Here is a 20,600-nt window from a genome sequence, read left to right as displayed (position 1 = left end):
TGAGTTGGATGGTGTTCGATTTAATAGACAGTAATGCTGACTTCTCAACAACTTCCCTAAGGGTCTCTTCTGTGTTGATCCTTTGCCACCTAGCAGATTCAGTGCTGTTGCTAGACAAAGAATTGTCATTCATTCAGTGTATACTGATCACTCCTCATTATATGGGCAATGGAGACCCTGGGAAGAAAATTTATTACACTTAGATATTGATAATTGTTGAGAGCTGGAGCCTGAATTTTATGAATACTTTGTAGACCTTAGCTTTAATGACTAACATGAGAAAGTACTCCTTAGGACCCTGCTGCTAGATGGCACAGGCATCAAAAAGAGATTCCCAAATAAAATGAACCAAAACCACTTTCCACTGTGTTCTGGGATTCGTTCAAACAGTTTGGAAATGAGCAGACTTTTCTCTTGAATCAAACCCAATATTCTTTTTTAGATTTGGAAAAAGTCTCCAAATTTCTCTTCCAGTACCTATGGGGCATGTTAGAAACATTAGTAGAATTTATTAGGGGGAACCTTTCCCATTAGCTAAAGCGAGGGCTAGTGTTGACAGCCAATATTCAGTGAACCACAGGGGCTTGCTGGTGAAGGTCAGAGGCTGTCTGCCCACCTGGCAGTGGCTGGCATTGTTATATGCTAAATCAGGATTATATTTCTGACACTTGGCTAAAGGATCCTGTAAGAGCTGCTCTGTTTAGAATAATAATAAAAGCAATGAAGATTCTCGAACAATGAGTACCTTCTCTGTGCCAGGTAATGTGGTAAGTTCTTTATGTATATAATCTGAATCTACAAGACATCCCATAAGATAACTAATAATATTATTCCTGTTATTTTATAAATCAAGAAAGAGAGTTTTAGAGAGTTTTAAAAATGTGTATCAAGTTACTTATTAAGAAGCAGAGTGAGGATCCCATGTTAAGGCTCTGATTTCAAAGCATACGCTTTTAGCATCTGGTTATATTACTTTTTAAACCTGCAGTGGTTATAAGGTGAACTATTGTATCTGAAAGGTTGAAATTTCAAAAACTTCATGTTAGCTGTAGATTTCAATGTTTGTTTGCCTCCCGGTGAATTTTCAAAACTTCTCAAATACTTGCCTGAGTGTCAGTCTCTCTTGGTTTCAAATGTTTCAATGTCCCCAGTCTGAGCAGTGGGAGGCAGCAGAAGGCCAGTGTTATCTTCAAATTGGATAATCGAATCCTGTTTCGTGGATCTCTGACTGTTGTAGATTTGAAATATTAACAACATTTATAAATTTTGTTTTATAATGGAGTGCAATCATATTTTAAATAAATTATAACTGACTAGGACATCTTTCCTAGGGTTCATATCATTATGCAAGAATAGCTGTTTTTTAAATTATAAAATAATATCTGTTACTTGGACATAGGAGTTTTTTTCCCTATTGTAATTAGTGCTTTTGTGGTCACAGAAAGAACATTGACATAGTGTCTGTTGAGGACAGAGAGGCAAGAAGAATTTTGTTTTTGGCACTGATTCCAATGTAGCTAAGAAGTCATTCTAAATATCCAGCCTACAAATGTGTAAATATAAGCTGAAAACTCTATAATATAGTGTGAAAGTACATCTAACTTTTTTTGCACTTGTCTTTGATGTAGCTAATTGACAAAGTACAATGCATGAGAGAGCCTTAATCCCAAGAGACTCCAAAGGATGTTCTTGAATTTCGCTTTTAGACAGTTAGCAAAAATTTAGGAAAGGATTATAAAAAAGAAAGGATGGACTCTTGTTGTACAGCATTATTTCTTGTTATTAGTGCCATCTTAAACTTTAACGACTCCCCTCCTCACCTCTTTGAGACCAGACATTGTATTATTGAGGCTAGCTAGCAAGTTTTTGGAAATGTAAACTTAGGAGAAAGTTCCTAAAATGTATGCAAGAAAAACTCTTTATTATTCTTTTTAAAAAACCTATATTTCTGTTTTCACTATTCAGGGGTTGCCATGTATACTCTTAAGATACCACGCCAAATATTGTCCTTTGTATATCAATTAAAATTCACAAGTAAATATTGGAGCATTGACTTTGTACCAGACATTTAGTTAGGTGCAATGTCTTCGTTGGCTCCTGTCTCCAAACGCTCTGTCGCTGCAATTAATAACCCTTCTCTATAGTTTTGGCCTCACCTCAGATTTACCTCTTGAAATAGGGAGAAATCAAGAGTTTGGTTTTCTTTGTTTTCTCCTAACTCAGTACTTCAGTTCTTGGTGTGTGTTTACCCGTCCTGTTATTAATTTCCAAGTGTTGACCTTCCTTCCCAGGAGTCCTCCGTTTTCTATGTGAGTTGCCCAGTGGTGATTCCTCTTGCTACTAGCATCCTCACACCTTGTATAGATTTATGTGGGTCCTGGTGAAAGGATCTCATGTTCCTCCTGTTCTTCCTTCCCTGAGATTTCCTCCTGGATATTGGAAGTACTTTCTGGGCTTTCACTGCATAAAAACTTCCATATTTTGTATCAGGTCTTTAGCCGGCAGCACAGAATGCCTGAACTCTCTAGTTCAGTCGTCCAAAGTCTATACTTTAAGTCTCTAAGCTCTTGGTATTTTACTATATATTTATAAAGCCTTCTACTTTTTTTAAAAACAATCTAGACTAAACAGTATAATTTGTCCTTCAGTTAGATTGTAAATATTTCTTGGTAGGCTTCATTTCTTTAGTTAATGCTTGCCACTTTTTGATGTCAAATGGAACACTGTCTTTAAGCTATATATTTATGTGTAATTATGATAAAATCCCTTGATTTGGGTTATAATTATTTTATGGCATTTTTCCTTAACATGAAGTAAAATAACAACTGTGTGTTCCTAATTAGGACTTTAGGAAAATTCTGTGAAGAACCTAAGAATTATTTTGAATCTGTCTCATACGTTTTCTAACAATCCTTTTTCTTAATCACACTGCTGCTTCTGAGTTATTTTCCTATTGCTCTGAATTTTCTGGAAAAACAAAATCACTTATGTGAAAGAGTACCTGTTTGATGAAAAGTTTATTCAAAGGATCCGATGATCAATTGTGGGTGGCACTGATTACTTGTATCTAAGTGATAAAGAGAAAATGACCTCTGCTTTTACTGGGGATGCTGGTGGCAATGCAACTCCTTGAGAATAACAGACTATTTTATAGCTATGGAGATCTAAAAATCAATTTAAAAATTTTTAAATCACAGATTAAGTATATTCTGTACTTTGAAAAACAAACAAACAAACAAAAACCAAACAAAAACACACACATAAATGGAATCATACAATATGTAGTTATGTTGCATTTGTTTTTTTTCACAAGGTAATATATTCAAGATTCAATTTTGCTGTAGCATGTTTTATAGCTGAATAGCATTTTATTGTCTGAGTATACCACATTTAGTTTATCAATCTTCCATTTGGTGAACATTGGGATTATTAATAGTCATTATTATGAATAATGTTGCTATGGATATTTGCATATTTGAGGTTTTGTGGATATAATTGTTCACTTCTTTTGAGCATATTCCTAGAAGAGGAATTGCTGTGTTGTGTAAGTTTATGTCTAATATTTTAAGAAACTGCCAAACCATTTTCCAAAATGGTTGTACCATTTTACATTCATAAGCAATGTAAGAGGGTTCCAGTTTCTTCACATCCTTGTCAAAACTTTGTATTGGCTCTCTTTTTTACTATAGACATTCTCTTGGGTGGAATAGTGATACTTCACAGTAGATTTGCGTTTTTATGATGACATTGAACATCCTTCTTCATTTATTAGCATATACCACCTGTATATTTTATTTGGTGATCTGTTTAAGTTTTTTGCCTATATTTATATTGGATTACATGTCCTCTTTGAGTTGAAAGAGTTCTTTATATGTTTTAGATATAAGCCTTCTATCACATATGTATGGTTTACACATATCTTCTTCTGGTCTGTGGCTTGTCTTTTCATTTTCATAATGACGTCCTTTGAGACAAAGGTTTTTCATTTTAATGAAGTCCAATTTATTAATTGCTTGTTATATGTTTGTTATATGTTTTGTTTGTTATATGTTTTGCTTTTGGCATTGAATGTAAAAACTGAAAGTTTAAAAAGATCACAAAGATTTTCTCTTACGTTTTCTTCTAGAAATTTTAGAATGTTAACTCTTACATTTATATCTATAACTGATTTTGTGTTAATTTTCATATAGTGTGAGAAGCTGTCCTCTTTTTCTTTTTGCATGTGGATATCCAATTATCCCAGCACTACTTATTGAAAAAAGATCTTCTCGTTATTGCATTGTCTTTTTCATGTTGGTCAAACACTAGTTGACTGCTCTCACCATTTCTATTTACTATGGTATGAGAGGTTCTATTAAGCAAGAAAAATAAAATAAAAGGCATCTATATTTGAAAAGGAAAAGTTAAACTATCTGTTTGGGATGACATAATCTTATATAGAGAAAATTCTTAAAAATTCCCACAAATCACTGGAGCTAATGAATGAATTCAGCACTGTTACACATTACCATGTGAAATTCATTTGTATTTCTGTGTACTAGTAATGGACAATCCAAAAAATGAAACTAGGAAAATAATATCATTACAATAGTATAAAAAATTCCAAGTACTTAGACAAAATTTCACAAAAGTTTAAGATTTGTACACTGAAAACTGCAGAACATTGTGATCTATAAAATAGAAAGACATTTAATATTTATGGATTGTAAGCAAGTATAATTAAGATGGCAATACTCAATAAATTGATCTACAGATTTAACACCATCTCTATTAAGATCTCAGCCAACTTTTTCTATAAATTAACAAGCTGACCCTAAAATTCATATGAAAATGTAAGGGATCCAGAATAACCAAAACAATTATGAAAAAGAAGAACATAGTTGGATAACCCATAATTTTTAATTTCAAAACTTATTACCAAAAATCCTACAGTAATCAAGGTTGTGTGGTGTTGAAATAAAGATAAATATTTTGATCAATAGAATAGAATTGGAATCATAAATAGTTATAGTCAATACATTTTTGGCAAAGGTGCTGAGACTGGGGGAAGAATAGTTTTCAACAAATGATGCTGAGACAACTGGAAATCCACATACAAAAGAATGAGGTTGGACCTTTAACTATATACAATTATGAACTAAAACAGATTATAGATCTATGTTAGAGTTAGAACTGTGAAACTCTTAAGAGCAAACATAAGAGTAAATGATCACGACTTTATGTTAGGCAATAATTTCTTAGGAGACTAAAGCATAAATTAGGCAAAATAAATAATAGACAAATTGGGCTTCATTGAAATTTTGAACATTTGAATTTCAAAGAATACTATTAAGAAATCAAAAGAAAAACACACAGAATATGATAACATATTTGCAAGTCATGTATGTTATGAGAAACATGTTCAGAATATACGAGGAACTCTTAAAACTCAACAATAAAAAGATAAATAACCCAACTACAAAGTGGGTAAAGTATTTGAATAGATAATCTACAAGGAGATCTACAAATGGCCCAAAGGCACATAAAAAGATGTTTAATATCATTAACTATTAGGAAATGCAAGTCAAAACCACAAGATACTTCTTCAAACCTACAAGGATAGTTAAGACAGACATATTATAACAAGTATTGGTGAGGATTTAGAAAAATTAGAACCTTCATCCATTGCTCGGGGGGGGGGGTTGAAATGGTTCACCCATTTTGGAAAACAGTTTAGCAATTCCTCAAAAAGTTAAACACATAGTTAACTTAATACTTAGCAATTTCAATCCTAAATATATACATGAGAGAAATGAAAAGTTATATCCACACAAAAACTTGTATGTGAATACTGATACCAGAATTATTCATAGTAACTCAAAGCGGAAACTACCCAAATGTCTACCAATAGAATGGATAATATATGGCATATTCATTCAATGGAATATTTTTTGACAATAAAAACAAATGAAGTGCTGATACATGCTACAACATGGATGAACTTTGAAAATATTATATGAAGTGAAAGATGCCAGTCACAAAAAACCACATGCTGTGTGATATTGGGTATATGAAATTTATAGAAAAGGCAAATACAGAGAGACAAAAAGTGTATTATTGGTTGTCTAGGGCTGTAGAGAATTGTGGGAATATATAATAACAGTAATAGTAATAATAATATTAATGACTTTTAGAGAGTGTAGAGTTTCTTTGGGACTGATAAAAATGTTCTAAAATTAGATAATACTAATGGTTGCACAACTCTGAATGTATTAATAATCAGTGAATTGTACACTAAATTTAATGGTATGTGAATTATGCATCAATAAGACTTATAAAAATTGACTATAAATAAATATAAGCATTGGTTTCTGTACTATCAATTCTAATCCACTGAGCAACATGCCTATTTTTGTGCCAATACTGCATTTATACAACTACTGTGGCTTTATTAGTAGGTTTTTTAAGTTTTGAAATCAAATAGTCTTCCAATTTTGTCCTTTTTAAGAATTGTTTTGGATATTCTACTTTATTTGCATTTTCAAATGAGTTGTAGAATCAGATTGTCAATTTCTACCAAAAAAAAAAAAAAAGCTGGATATACTTTTGGTTAGGAGTTGCCTTGAATTTATAGATCAATTTGCAGATAATTATCATGTTGACAACATTGAGTTATCAAATTCAGGAACACGGAATGTCCATCTACTTATTTAGATCTTTAATTTATCTCAGCAATGTTATATCATTTTCAGAGCACAAATTTTATACCTCTTTTGTCAAATTTATTCTTATGTATTTTATTACTTTTGATGGTATTGTGGATGGTAATACATCCTTATTTTCATTTTTTGATTGTATGTTGCTAGTGTAAAGAAATACAATTTACTTTTATTTATTGACTATGATCAACATGGTGAAACCTCGTCACTATTAAAAATACAAAAATTAGCTGGGTGTGATGGTGGGCGCCTGTAATCGCAGCTACTTGGGAGGCTGAGGCAAGAGAATCACTTGAACCTGGGAGGCGGAGGTTGCAATGAGCCGAGATCGCTCACTGCTACCCTCCTCAACTTTTTTTGTTTAATTAGTTCTAATAGATTTTGTGTGTGTGTGTGTGCACGCGTGCAGTTTTTTGGGATTTTTCATAAAAAAGATTTTATCATTTATAAGAGTTTTATACTTTTTCTTTTCCAATTTGGTTGCCTTTAATTGATTAATATTATTGTTATTATTATTATTATCATCTAGGTTTAGAACCTCAAGTGCAATGTTGAATAGAAGCATCAAGATCAGGCATTCTTGCTTGTCCCTAACCTTAAGAGGAAAGCATTCAGTCTTTTATCATTAATGATGATACCAGCTGTGAGATTTTTTATGTGCCCTCTATCATGTGAGACGTTTCACTTCTATGCCAAATCTGATGGGAGTTTTTTTTATTATAAATGGGTGTCTTATTTTTCAAATACTTCTCCTGCATGTATTGTGATCATACGGGTTGCTTCTTTCATTCTATTGATAGAATGTATTACATTAAGGCATTCTCGTATTACATTAAGGCATTCTTGCATTTCTAGGATGAATCCTTGGTCGTAGTGCGCCTTTTTAAGTGTGCATTTACTAAGGAGTTTTGCACATTTGTTTATCAGTGACATTTTTCTATAATTGTTTTTTTCTTCTTCTTTAGTATTTCTTTGGCTATGGTTTGAAGGTAATTGGTATCAGGGTAACAATTATGATCAGCAGGTCTTTCCTCTGCCTGTGTTTTCTGGGGGAAGGGTTGGCATTATTTATTCAAATATTTGTAAAATTCACCAATGAAGCAGCCAAGCATCAGTGCAGTGGCTAATAAGACTACTGCTGCTGTTAGGTTAACTTTTCACACATACTTCCATAGATCAGTTGTATAAGACAATGAGCTCAAAAGAAAACAGATCGTTAATTATTTACACAGACAACAGAAGCAAGATTAGCATGATGTCAACTCCACACACTCCTAATCCCACAGATGACACCAAACCAAAGTCCAGATTATAGACAACACAAGAGTGGGTCACTCTGTCATGGAGAAGTATCCTCTAAACTGTAGCCAAGCAGTCTTATATGTTTCCACATGAGTCTCCAGCCATATCCAAGAAGGGAGAAAGTTGGAAAGTGCTGCACTCACTGAAAGTAGGAAGATAGATGAAAAAATTTCTTGTGGCAGTCTCCTACAAGACAGGACTGAGAAATTGCCTTGCAGTAAGCCTTAGGAAGTTTCTTTCTCCTTGATCTAGGAAAAATGCCGGGTTATTCACCAAAACTTGGTTTAGACTAATGTCAACCTCCTATGAGGCCTGCCAACATGGCCTGTGTGGAGATGTACAAAGACACCAGGGTTCCCTGAGAAAGCTTTTCTCTTACAAAATTCATCTGAATCTGGGCTTTTCTTTGTGGGAAGACTTTAAATCGCAAATTTAATTTCTTTTCTTACTATAGATCTATTCAGATTTGTTATTTCTTCTTCTGTTAGGAGAAAAAAATTCTTTAATCAGTTTTGGTCATTTATTTCTTCCTAGGAATTTCTTTATTTCATTAGCTTATAATGTTTTTTATTCAAGTAAGTTTGGTAGTAATAACCCTCTTCCATTCCTGATAGTGGTAATTTTTGTCTTATTTTCTCATTCAGTCTAGTAACAAATTTGTCAATTTTATTGATCTTTTCAATGAACCAACTTTTTATTTCATTGAATTTGAAAAATATCCTAGTTTTCTGTTTGAGATTTTTTTTTCTCTAATCCTTATTGTTTTCTTTATATTGATTCTTTTAAGTCTATTGCTGCTGCTTTTATTTGATGTCTTTAGGTAGAACCTTACATGATTGATTTGAAAACTCTTTTTCTTTGTCAATAAAAGCATTTCAATCTTTAAGCATTACTTGAGCTGTATTCCATAAATTTTGATGTTATATTTTAATTTTTATTGAATCTTGATGACTTTATCTAATAAATGGGGTCTGATATTGATATTTATTTCCAAGACCAGACTAAAGGCATCTGAAGATACATTTTGTAGGTTTGGATTAGTCAAGTCAAATGTCTGTGAGTGGCAAGGATTTTGTTAGCTCCCGCTTGATTTTTACTCTTTATCTTGTTTTGCAGCCAGCGCTCACAGAGTGGAATGTTTCTAAGTGCCAAGGACAGAGGAGTACAAGGTTTCTGTAAGACTTTGCAAAGGATGATTAACTACTTGGTGGGAAATTTCCCTCACTCCAAACAACTGGATTGTATTAACTGGCACTTTGGTGAAGCTGTCCTGAAAAGTCACTTTTCTTTTCCATTTGCTCTGATTGCCCCCATGCCTAACGAGCACAAAGTGTTCCTAAGACTACAAATAGTCATGTGACATGGAATTATAATTAATGCTAAGTTTTGAAAATCCTGGTTTTGTTAGTAAAATGATATAAGATAATGATTCACACTCATTAAAAAAAGTGTGGTTGGTCACGCACAGTGGCTCATATCTGTAATCCCAGCACTTAGGGAAGCCAAGGTAGGTGGATTACCTGAGGTCAGGAGTTCAAGTCCAGCCTGGCCAACATGGTGAAACCTCGTCACTACTAAAAATACAAAAATTAGCTGGATGTGATGATGGGCGCCTGTAATCCCAGCTACTTGGGAGGCTGAGGCAAGAGAATCACTTGAAAACCCGGGAGGCATAGGTTACAGTGAGCTGAGATCGCGCCATTACACTCCAGCCTGGACGACAGAGCAAGACTCCTTCTCAAAATAAAAATTTAAAAAAAATTTAAAAAAAGGAGGGGGATTGCGTTTAATTCTCAACTTTCTTCACTTTTGAATAAGCAAACTTATAAATAGTGCTATAATATTCTTTTATGACAAATGTAGGCCTGTGAATGTCTTGGATCTGGCATGATACACCTTTGGGGGTGTCAAAAATAATTCTTATGTCTCAACACAGAAAAGCTTAGACCATAATCCTGGCTTCAACCAGTGGTGTCACTTTGCTGGAACTAATCAAGAAAAGAGAGAAATGAGCACAGAAAGTAGATTTTGAATATGTAAAATTTTGTAATGTATTATGAGAATAATACATTCTCATTTTATTGTAGATGCAATTTACTGTAGGTTGATTTTCTCTTGATAATGGAAGAGACTCATGGCAGATAACAATATGTTTTTATACTGTTGATGTTCTCTGGGGAGTGAGTTGATGAGCTGGAGCAGGATGTGGTCCTACAGTAAGACTAAAAACAAACCACTACCATCTATTGAGCTCTCAGGGCATGTCAGGACTATCACAAGTGGTTCTTTCACCTCTTATTTCTACAGACCTCCCCCAGTGCCTGTTGTTTATACTTTAGTATCAGCACTTTTTATGTTGGAACTCATATGTTAGTTATTTCTATATATAGTGTTTCCCCCATAATTTTAAATCTTTAAGGATAAGGGCTGTGTTGTAATCATATTTGATCTCTCTCAGTGTTTCGAGAAATGCTTTCTATATAACAAGTACTTAGTTCATACCTGTTAAACTGCATTTAAGTGAACAAAAAGTTATAAGCTCGAGTGACACATTTCAAAGAGATATAAACAGCAAAGCATAATAAAATGACATAACAGAATTGTCAGCCAAAAATATGGTGTATCAAAACAAGTGAACAAATAAGTAAACAATGCCTTAAAATGTGTTCAGGAAATGATAGCTTTAAAAGAATGAAGCTCTTCTAGGTATAAATATTGTGTCAGTTAAAGCTATGCAGACAATCACCACAGTGTCTGATGTACATTGAACTTGTGAATAAAATTCCTTAATTTCCAAAAATAATTCATGTTTTTAAAATTGGAGCTTCCTAGAAGATTGGTTGAACTACTATATATTTGATAAGCAATTTCCACCTCCTAATCAAGGGAACATATAGTAACTTTACCATATTGGTTGCCTACAGTTAATCATAGTAGAATCAAATATTTTGAGTTTTTTTGTGTGTAATAATTCAGATTTTATATATTATGTTATTTACACAGAAACTGAATTTATAAGAATTTAAGGAGAAAATTTTGCTCAACTCTTTCTTTAGGTGATATAAAGATAACCTGGTTTGACATTTTGACATCTTTCTTTTTTTAAGAAAACAGGATTCAAGAGAATTATTGTTGTGTGGCATAGAAAGAGCAAAAGCCTGAGAGAGGCTGGGAGTTTGAACTCAAGTTCTGCCAAAAGTTCAATGTATTTTGGCAAATGATATATCCCTTCATCTACAGGATTTCAGGTATCTCATCTGTAAAATGAAAGGGATTGTGTTAGAGATCTTTCTAGTTTAATTTTTTTTTATTTCTAAGTAGATATTTGTACTCATAATGTATTTCTACAAAAGATGATAATAAACCCTATGTAGATGGCATACATTTAGATTAAAGTATAAATGTATTGGTCTAACAGCATTAATGTAAAAATGGAATGTTTTTTAGGTTTAAAATTGTAAGCTTGTAATTAAATTGTTAAATAATTTGTATCTTCCACATTGAAAGATATACTTGACAGTAGAAAACAATTAACATTAGAAACCCATAAACTTAGAAGGAAGCAGACATGATTTTTTTAACTGTTCCTTTTTTTTCTGTAATAAAAACCATGATTTTTCCTAGTACCCTCAGGGTATTCTATGAGGAATAATTAAATATTCTGCAGAGAGAACTTTAAAGATAAAAAGCATTAGAAAATGCTACATTTTACCATCATTCTTTGACTGTCAATAAGGCATTTCCCAAGTGCTTTTTTGGACTCAAAACATATTTATTGTTCTTCGGCTGTCCAGTTATTTTTTTGAAAACTCATTATTTTTAGCTGGCTAACAGCTTTTTATTCTTTAGAATAAAATTTAGGTCAACAAAGGCTCAGCCAAGGAAACTGTGAAACAACCAAATGTTTCCAAGTATGTGACCGGTCACCATCTTGACCATTAATTCTTCCACATTTTTTAGAAAAATTATTTCACAGTTGATGTAATAATGGATCATGAAAATTGCAAGCTAAATAGAAAACAACAAAGAAGGAAGCAAAATATCACCCCTAATTTTATAATCTGACAATAACCATCACTAGCTTTAACTAAATATTATTCTAGATATTTCTATATACTTCTAGGCCAATAGAGAAATGTACACTCACCAACACACATATGCACATGTAGTAATAATTTTATAAAATGTGATCATATAGTAGTTGCTAGTTTAACACTATTCAATTAAATAAGCAAGAGGCCTTAAGCCTGAGGCTGTCTCTGTAGTTTGAGCTCCTACATAACAAATTACAACCTAACTTAGTCTGGAAACAAACTAAAACCTAATTTACAAGTTTAACAAACAGCTGAGTTTCAGCCCATCACAAGCAGCCACGTAATCACAGGCATGCCCGAGTAAGACAGATGCCTAGCTATAGCCAATCAGGTGATTCCTCTACTTTCCTTCGGTGTCTGGCCTATTACAGTTGTCTGCTCAGACTGTTGCGGGGAGCTGTCTGAGGCTTCACTATTTCAGGGCGTTGCCTAATTCATGAATTATTCTCTGTTCAAATCAATTTTGCTAACTTTAACTTGACTGAATGTTTTTTTTTAAACAGCAGTATTAAAATTAACTGATGTTTTAACACACGTACACACAAAATGGATTGTTGTACCTGGGATAAATAATCTTTTACCACAAGAGTTCATAAAGATACCTCTAAAGTAAAAAAATTATACAAAAGCATCAAGATGATGCCAAAAAGTCTAAATTTATTTTTTGTATAGTATTATGTGATCTCCTGCTTATGTGAAAATGAGAAAGTGAGTGCTCCGTTTGCCTCTAACCCCCTTACTTGAACTTCAGTTTTTAAAGTTTATATTATTTGCTTTTCTTTGTCAAAAATTCTAAAACATTCTTTTTCTGTAATATAAATGTCACTGATGTTTCCTTTTATTTTTTCATTATTTAATGGATTCAGGACTCATCGAACACCACAGTCCTTTTTTAATTGCCATCTTTCTTTTGATTTATCTGTTGGTTGGTTGGACTTTATACTTTTCTGGAAAGACTCATAGGCACTATATTCCAAAACTTCTTAAATGTTTCAGTCTACAATTTTACTTATTTTGTTGCTTTAGGAAATTTTTATATTCTGTCTTTGAATATATCGCCCGTGCCATATGTTGAGTGCACCACACCACTTCTGATTTCCTTGGCCCAGACAATCTTTTCCTTCCATTACTTCATTAAAATTTTAGACCACTTGCTTTACATGCAAATGGTAATCTCTTGTCTTTTTGTATGTCTGTCATTTCATGTTCACAAGTTCTTTATTAGTTTGCAAATAGCCTTTGGATTTTTTTATTTTCCTGGTTCTGGAGCTTCTCTTTCAATTTTATTTGGTTGTTTATCTTAGTGTCAAACTCTTACATTATTGAATATATGTTTTTATTAAATTTATTTATAACATATTTGTGGGAAATGATCTTTTTACTGAATTTGTTAGATTATTTTTCCCATAAGAAATTCTTCATCTGGCTTTTGCATGCTATGATCTCTTGTGATATTTTTTGTTTATTTATTCCATCTTTCTTTCTTTTTTTCTTTTCTTTTTTTTTTTTTTTTTTTTTTGGTGTAATATGGCTGTGTAGTTGCTTCATTTAGCTTATGCTAAATAGGAGCAGCTCTAAACAGACCTTTCACTGGGACCTTATTTAGAGAGTGAGTGGTTACAATTTGCCTTTAACTGCCATATCTGAGAACCATACCTCCTTGGGAGCTGAATTTTAGAGCTGTAGCTCTAAATTTTAGAGTTCTAGCTACCTTTTCAGTGCTTTCTGGTGGGAAGGGCCAGGAAAGAGGTAATTTTGCAAATACCTGAATGCAGCCTACGTTAGATGACCTGGCCTCTATTTTCTGATCTGAGATTTTTGTCCTACATCTAATTGGAGTTATCCCCTTAGTCCTGTGGCAGTATATTCTGGGGTTTCAGGTCATTTTTTTTAATTCAGGTTGAAGCCATGTAAAATGGTGAGCCCCAAAGATTCTGTTGCATTTTCTGAGAGCCCAAGTCCTAGTATCTAATAATTTGGGCATCTACTGTTTCAGAATTCATCACGACTTTTTCCTAGTTGCTTATGTCTCTACACATTATGTGCTATTGATAAGATTTGTCAGAATTAGATTTTCTTCCTCCCTCTAATACAGCTTCTAAGGCCTGACTCTGCCAACCAGAATCCTGTACCTTTCCTTGGCAAATATATTCCAAAATGTAAGAAATAAAGTTGGATTTCTTGTTTTGTATGGTTGCTACTGGTAAATTTAAAAAATTTTTTTCTGTTGTTGTGCATGTCATCAATTTTTTGCAGATGGCCAGTCTGTAATCTGATGTCCATCTCTCATCTATACCTCAGTGTCTCCATTTTGAAAACATTTTAATTATCATTTAGGTTTCTAAATTTAACCATACAAGCAAATTACATTTTTGCCTATTTCTAGACACAAAAGCTAGCTGCAGACCTTTATACAAACCCCCAATGAATCAACCGTTTCTCCCCGACCCCTTACCTTCTCTGATAGAGCTTTTGTTTTCTGGGGTCTGCTGCTTCTTTATTTTTGGATTATAAAGTATAGTCTTCTTGTTTGGAAATAATGATATTAAATAACAGATTACTATGTGTGATGGTTAAGTGTCAACTTGATTGGATTGAAGAATGCAGAGTATTGTTACTGGGTGTGTCTGTGAGGGTGTTGCTAAAGGAAATTAATATTTGAGTGAGTGGACTGTGAGAAGCAGACCCACTCAGTCTGGGTGGGCACCATCCAATTGGCTGCCAGAGTGGCTAGTAAAAGCAGGTGGAAGGTGGAATGAGCTGAATTGCTGAGTCTTTAGACTTTCATCTTTCTCCCGTGCTCGGTGCTTCCTGCCCTTGAACATCAGACTCCAAGTCCTTTCAGTTTGAGACTCTTGGACTTACACCAATGGCTCTCGGGCCTTCGGCTATAGACTGAATGAAGGCTGCAGTATTGGCTTCCCTACTTTTGAGGTTTTGGAACTCAGGCTAAGTTACTACTGGCTTCCTTGCTCCTCAACTTGCAGACTGTCTACCATGAGAATTCACCTTGTGATCATGTGAGTCAATTCTCCTTATTAAATTCCCTTTCATGTATACATGTATCCTATTAGTTCTGTCCTTCTAGAGAACCCTAATACACTATATACACTAATTGTTCATAAACACTTGCTTAATTAATTGGTTAACATTTTAAGGAATTTTAATGATCTAGAACTTTATTGGGCCATGCCCCTAGATATCTATATACTAGTCACACAAAAAAGTTAATTCAATGCCTAGTATGAGTGTCACATGATTTAAAATTGAGTGACATTCATACTAAGCATTGAATTAACTTTTAAATTTCAGATTTAAAATTAGATTTTATTTGCTTCTTTATTATCTTCGTTTATATATTATTAAGTTTTAATATTTCAGAATGATGATATTGTATACACTTTTAACTTTTTAAGTACTTATTTGAACAATGACAATTTTTTTTCTTAGATAATATTTGTTTTCTATGGTCTAGCGAATTTGAAAGAGAAGAATTTTTAGATAATAACAATTTCTATTCTATTTAGGAGTAGAAGGAGTGGTCCACAGTTATTGTTTAACTGGTGAGTCTGGTTTGGGCTGAATCCACACTTTCACTTTTGAGATTCTATTACACTAAGATTACAAAAGAAAATAGACTTATAACTCAAGCATGTTTTGTGTTTTTGTTTGTTCATCCATAGTACTGAGAATATCTAGGGCTCAGAGATAGAGATACCCACACATTGATATACATCCAAATAAACAAATTCCAAAGCCAGATACAGGTTTGGATTCAGTTGGTTTTATGTTAGAAAAACTGAGATTTAAGACATGATATAATAAAATACTTTTCTAACTTTGGAGAGGAGCAAATGAGCATGTAATTTCTTCTCTCTTATATGTCTACCTACGGAAAATGTTATGGATTATGAGGGAAAAAATAATATGCATGATGTCTTTACATTTTAATGAATTACATTCTTCATTAAAGTGGGTACACAGCCCTTCTCTTTACTTCTGCTATTGTAGTTTCTATGTGGATGGAACATGACAAGACTGACAACCATATTCCTGCCCAATTCTATCTGCCTTATAATGTTCACTCTTTAGCCATCAATATCTCTCCCCCTGCTATAATTGCCTCACTTGTTTGTTGCAGGTGCTTCTTTCAACTTTCTTTTTATAACGAGCAATCACTCACACTCTGCTTCCACATTTTAAAATCATCCCATTTCTGCACTTCCTCACCCTGTGTTTAAAAAACTCATGTTCTCTTTCTGCTAATGTACATACCATTTTTTTCCATCATCAGCATTTTTTTCACATAGCTGCATTCTTTCAAGTTCAAATTTTAAAATGTTGAAGGTCACTACTTGCCCAGTTATGATATCCTATGTGGTTATTCCATAGTTAGTATATGATTATTGACATTTTATTTTTTTACATGATATCTTTGAAAGCTCAAGCTTTCAAAATGTTGAAGGTCACTACTTGCCCAGTTATGATATCCTATGTGGTTATTCCATAGTTAGTATATGATTATTGACATTTTATTTTTTTACATGATATCTTTGAAAGCTCCAGCAAATGAAAATGTTCCTCCTTTCAGCTCCGTTAGATCAGGATTAGATGTGCTTAAATATTGATGGTTAAAAACTTTGCAGTGAAACCACAGTTTTCTTTTTCTTATTTTTTTCAGTACCTAATAATGATATTTCAACAGTGAAGTCACTGAATACTCTCTTTAACCTTCATGTTTCTTGGCACTTATATAAGAAGACAGGAAAGAAAATTGCAGTAGTTATGTTGTGAAAACAAAGAAGAATCCTTCTGTATGAAAAAATTTAAGCTGTATATTAACTTTCATTCAGATTATACTGCCCAAAGCAATTTACAGATTCAATGCTATCCTTATGAAAATACCAATGTCATTTTTCACAGGATTAGAAAAATATATTTTGAAGTTTATATAGAACCAAAAAAAAAAAAAAAAAGCACAAATAGGCAAAGTTATAGTAAGTAAACAGAACAAAGCTGGAGGCATCACATTACCCAACTTCAAACTATACTGTAAAACTACAGTAACCAAAAGAGCATGGTACTCATACATAGACAGACACATAGACCAATTGAACAAAATAGACAACCCGGAAATAAATCCACACTCCTGCAACCATCTGATCTTTAACAAAATTGATCCCCCCCAAAAAAATGAGGAAAGGACTTTTTATTCAATAAATGAATAACTGGTTAGTCATACTCAGAAGAATGAAATCAGACCCCCTATCTCTCAGTATATACAAAAATTAACTCAAGATGGATTACAGATTTAAGTGTAAGGCCTCAAACGATAAAAATTGTAACAGAAAATCTAGGAAATACCATTCTCAATACTGGCTTTGGCAAAGAATTTTTGGCTAAGTCCCCAAAGTAACTGCAACAAAAACAAAAATTGACAAGCAGGATCCAATTAAACTAAAGACCTCTGCACAGCAAAAGAAACGACCAACAGAGTAAACAGACAGCCTATAGAATGGGAGAAGATGTTCATAAATGATACATCTGAAAAGGTCTAATATCCAGATCTACAAGAAACTTAAGTCCAAAGGAAAGAAACAAATAACCCAATTAAGAAATGGGCAAAGAACATGAACAGACATTTCTCAAAAGAAGATATACACATGGCCAACAAACATCAAAAAGTGCTGAACATCACTAATCATCAGAAAAAAATGCAAATCCAAATCACAATAAGTTACCATCACACACTAGTCAAAATGGCAATTATTAAACAGTCAAAAAATAACATGCTGGTGAAACTGTGAAGAAAAAAGAATGCTTATATGCTGTTGGTAGGAATGCAAATGAGTTCGGCCACCATGGAAAGCAATTTGGAGATTTCTCAAAGAACTTAAAACAGAACTACCATTCAACACAGAAACTTCACTACTGGGTATATGCCTTAAGGAAAATAATTAATTCTTCCAAAAAGACGGCCGGGCGCGGTGGCTCACGCCTGTAATCCCAGCACTTTGGGAGGCCGAGGCGGGCGGATCACAAGGTCAGGAGATCGAGACCACGGTGAAACCCCGTCTCTACTAAAAATACAAAAAATTAGCCGGGCACGGTTGTGGGCGCCTGTAGTCCCAGCTACTCGGGAGGCTGAGGCAGGAGAATGGCGTGAACCCGGGAGGCGGAGCTTGCAGTGAGCCAAGATCGCGCCACTGCACTCCAGCCTGGGCGACAGAGCGAGACTCCGTCTCAAAAAAAAAAAAATTCTTCCAAAAAGACAAATGTACTTGTATGTTCATTGCACTGCCAGTCACAATAGCAAAGACATGGAATCAAGCTAGGTGCCCATCGACAGTGAATTGGATAAAGAAAATGTGGTACATATATACCATGGAATACCATGCAGCCATTAAAAAGAATGAAATCATGTCCCTTGCAGCAACATGGATGTAACTGGAGGCCACAGTACTAAGTAAATTAATATAAGAACAGAAAACTTAATACTACATTTTCTCACTTGTAAGTGGAAGCTAACATTTAATACACATAGACTTAAAGATGAGAAAAGTAGGCACTGGTGAGTACTAGATGCGGGAGGCAGGCAGGAAGACAAACTACCTATTGGGTACCATGCTCACTACCTGAGTGTTGGGAGTGATACCTCAGCATCACTCAATATACTCATGTAACAAATCTGAAAATGTACCCCTTAATCTATAATAAAAGTTAAAATTGTGACAAAGTAAACAAAAATCAATACAAGTTCAAATATCCAATGTAAGTAATGTTAGTTATTATCTTTCTACGTTTAAAGGAAGCGCTTTTTAATGCAGGGTGGCTCTAGGGATGATCTTATAGATTGGTTATACTTGCAACTGAGTATTCATTTTACCCTTTGGCATTTCATAGATATTAACCTGTTGCTAATATGAGTAATAAAATTGTTGCAGAGTTCTGAGGTACTTTATATTCCAGTCAAGAAATCTGGTCCCTCTTGGGAAAAGATACAGTGGGATGGAAATAGTTAACCTAATAGTGAAATTCTAAGTGACACCAGTGTTCATTACAAATAAAATTGAATAGATGAATCCAGGATGTTTATTCTAGCATCCTTCCTTCGTGTTCTATTTTCCCACCTTTCTGGGAGAAAAAATGTATGTTATTAGCTGGAAGGATACCATCACTGTTGGTAGATGGAAAGCAGAGAGACCTTGGTGCAATGTGTACTGATGAAAGAAAATTAATCCGCTAATACATTCTATTAAGCATTTAGCAATATAGTAGAATTAGTAACTGTAATGACAAACTTGATTGATCTCCAGACAAAAATAAAATGGAGTGGAGAGCAATTACTTAACGATTAAAAGCCAATAAGAAAGCCTGACAAGCACCTTGGAAGTTTATAAGGAGACAATCATCATGTGCAATGAGAGGGACAAGTAAGCTTAGGACTAGGACCAGGGTTTAATTGTCAGAGTAATTGAGTGCCAATGAGTTTGAACTTCTAAATAAAGCTATGCCAAGGTTTAAGCACTGCTTGGGACATAATGGGATCCTTACAAAGGTGATGAGAGACTGGGTTGATACTCTCAAAAATTATGAAAGGCATGATCCCCCAAATCCTCTGAATTTGCACAAGTGGCCTCTCTGCTAGAAGCTAGCACTCCCTCTTTGCTTGAAAATGAAGCAGAGGCTTCTCCTTTGCAAGGCAACATATACCTGTCTTAGAATGCCCCTTCCTCTCCTTCTAACTGTTAGACCCATAACTAGAGTTGAGTTACAACATGACAGTCAGGGACAGGCAGAGACTGATAATGGAGAAAGGGACTGCGCTCCCAAAGAGTTAGAGAACGTAGCCAGTATATACTGCAAGAACTGGGAGACTACCCACGAGACTGGTTTCTGAGGGTTCTTGATCAGAATGGCTGGAAAATAAAGTTGGATAAGGGAGAACTTATCAATTTGGGACTCTCAGAACACAGAATTTCACACTCTGGAAACACTACTCTACTAGGATGGTTTCTAGAAGCATGGACAAGCAATGGGCTACTTGAGCAGTAAGGGAACTTTTGCTGCCAGGGACAAATAGTAAATATTTTAGGATTTACAGGCCATGTGGTTTCAATTGCAACTCATCAACTCTGCCGTTGTAGTGTGGAAAAGCTGTCATAAATAATACATATATAAATGAGAGTGGCTGTGTGTGTTTCAATAAAACTTGATTTACAAACAGGTAACAGGCTGGATTCAAGATATGAGGCATTATCTGCTGCCCATGCTGAGATTGAAATGCCGGAATATCCATGGCACTCTGAAAGAGTCAGAGAAGGGCTCATGATACAGCGAATAAACAACACAAGCTCAGAAGACCCAGTAAAGGACTATGTTCCATGGGAAGGCCCATAGAACACACTATTCACCAAACTATCAGAAATATGCTTGTGAGAGGGTCACCTGCATAACTTAGTAATTTAGTGGTGGCCTGCCTCTGCTGGCCAAGGCTGATGGTAGG

General features: G+C 34.2%; 1 long non-coding RNA gene across 1 annotated transcript in view; it reads left to right on the top strand.

Moving 5' to 3' along the window:
• The first annotated feature begins 389 nt into the window (after positions 1 to 389).
• The window catches only part of LOC139363290 (uncharacterized), a 35,324-nt gene continuing 15,113 nt past the window's right edge, over positions 390 to 20,600 (top strand). Inside the window, exons 1-3 of the long non-coding RNA XR_011623324.1 lie at positions 390 to 767; positions 9,117 to 15,114; positions 15,622 to 15,657. This is a non-coding gene — a long non-coding RNA (uncharacterized lncRNA). The remainder of the gene's footprint in view (positions 768 to 9,116; positions 15,115 to 15,621; positions 15,658 to 20,600) is intronic.

This window comes from Macaca nemestrina, chromosome 5 (genome assembly GCF_043159975.1).
Source record: "Macaca nemestrina isolate mMacNem1 chromosome 5, mMacNem.hap1, whole genome shotgun sequence".
NCBI classification, from domain to species: Eukaryota; Metazoa; Chordata; class Mammalia; order Primates; family Cercopithecidae; genus Macaca; species Macaca nemestrina.
The sequence above is the reverse complement of the archived record's forward strand: the minus strand, read 5'-3'. Positions and strand labels throughout refer to the sequence as shown.